This window comes from Nicotiana attenuata, chromosome 12 (assembly GCF_001879085.1).
Source record: "Nicotiana attenuata strain UT chromosome 12, NIATTr2, whole genome shotgun sequence".
Classification (NCBI taxonomy): Eukaryota; Viridiplantae; Streptophyta; class Magnoliopsida; order Solanales; family Solanaceae; genus Nicotiana; species Nicotiana attenuata.
In genome coordinates this window covers 24,550,442-24,552,747 of record NC_032000.1, presented here as the reverse complement: position 1 = coordinate 24,552,747, position 2,306 = coordinate 24,550,442, and positions in this window count along the sequence as shown.

Here is a 2,306-nt window from a genome sequence, read left to right as displayed (position 1 = left end):
CGAGTGGTGCTCAAAATCGAACCTATTCTCTAGTAGGTCGACAGGATCTCGAGTCATCTCCAGATGTTGTTACAGGTATATTGTCTGTGTTTTCTTATGATGTATACGCGCTGATTGATCCGGGATCTACATTATCATATGTTACACCCTTTGTGGCTAATAAGTTTGGCATTGAACCTGAATTGATAAGTAAACCCCTTGCGGTATCTACTCCGATAGGAGATTCTGTGATTGCTAGAAGGGTATATAGAGGTTGCACTGTGATGATTTGTAGTCGTCAAACCTCGGCAAATTTATTTGAGTTAGAAATGGTTGATTTTGATGTGATAATGGGAATGGATTGGTTGGCCTCATGCTATGCAAATGTTGACTGTCGTACGAAGATGGTTAGGTTTCAGTTTCCTGGTGAACCCGTCATTGAATGGAAGGGGAACATTGCTACGCCGAAAGGTAGGTTTATTTCCTATCTTAAGGCAAGGAAGATGATCTCAAAAGGTTACATTTATCATCTCGTTCGCGTTAGGGATGCGGAGGCGAAGCCGCCTACTCTACAATCAATCCCCGTGGTCAATGAATTTCCAGATGTTTTCCCAGATGAACTCCCAGGCCTTCCTCCTGAAAGGGAGATTGAGTTTAGCATTGATGTGTTGTTGACACTCAACCGATCTCTATCCATCCATACAGAATTGCCCCGGCAGAGTTGCGAGAGTTGAAGGCACAGTTGAAGTACTTGCCAGATAAGGGCTTCATTAGGCCTAGCACTTTACCTTGGGGTGCGCCAGTCCTGTTCGTGTGGAAGAAAGATGGATCGTTACGGATGTGTATCGACTATCGACAATTGAATAAGTTTACTATAAAGAACAAGTATCCACTTCTAAGGATTGACGACTTGTTTGACCAACTCCAGAGTGCTAAGTATTTCTCCAAGATTGACTTACGTTCAGGTTATCATCGGGTGAGGATTAAGGAGAAGGATATTCCAAAGACGGCCTTCCGGACAAGATATGGGCACTTTGAGTTCTTGGTGATGTCGTTCGGGCTAACAAATGCCCCAGCAGCTTTTATGGATCTCATGAATACTGTATTCAGGCCCTATCTTGATGTCTTCGTGATCGTATTCATTGATGACATTTTGGTGTATTCTCGTTCGGAGGCGGAACATGCGGGCCACTTGCGGATAGTATTATAGACGCTTGAGGATCGTAAGTTATATGCTAAGCTCTCCAAATGTGAATTCTGGCTGAACTCAGTAGCATTCCTTGGCCATGTGATATCTGACAAGGGTATTAGTGTCGACACTCAGAAGATCGATGCAGTAAAGAATTGGCCGAGACCTACAACACCATCAGAAGTCCGTAGCTTCCTGGGGCTAGCAGGATATTATAGGCGATTTGTTGAAGGGTTTTCCTCTATATCGGCACCATTGACTAAGTTAACACAGAAAGCTACTAAATTCCAGTGGTCTGACGCTTGTGAACGAAGTTTTCAGGAGTTGAAGAATCGATTGACATCCGCACCAGTGCTCACTCTTCCTGAAGGACCAGAAGGTTATGTGGTATATTGTGATGCCTCAGGTATAGGTTTGGGGTGTGTATTGATGCAACGTGAGAAGGTGAAAGTGATACAGGAGCGATTGAGGACTGCACAAAAAGTCTTATTCTGATGTCTGACGTCGTGATCTGGAGTTTGAGGTTGGTGATTGGGTTTTCCTGAGGATCTCGCCGATGAAGGGTGTTATGTGTTTTGGGAAAAAGGGTAAGCTGAGTCCACGGTATATCGGTCCGTACAAAATTCTTCGACGAATTGGACAGGTTGCATATGAGTTAGAATTGCCATCCGAATTGGAATTTGTCCATCCAGTATTCCATGTATCTATGTTGAGGAAATGTATTGGAGACCCTTCTCGAGTTGTCCCTATCAAAGATGTACAAGTTACAGAGGATCTATCATATGATGAAGTGCCAGTGGATATATTAGATCGACAAGTCCGCAAGCTGAGAACAAAAGATGTAGCTTCTGTTAAAGTATTGTGGAGGAACAAGAATATGGAAGAAATGACATGGGAAGCGGAAGAGGAGATGAGTTCTAAATATCCTTACCTATTCCAGAATGAAGATAACAAGGATGCTGGTGGAACGCAGGATACATTAGAAGGTGAAACGGCTCTATGAGGTAAGCAATAACTTGAGAATACTCTAATCAAAAATGTGATATGTAGATAAATGTAACATGTCATAAAGACTGTGTAGTCCTGTGTAGGCCGATACGTTGGGCGTTAAGTGTCTGTCGAAGTTTTGTCGTAGTAA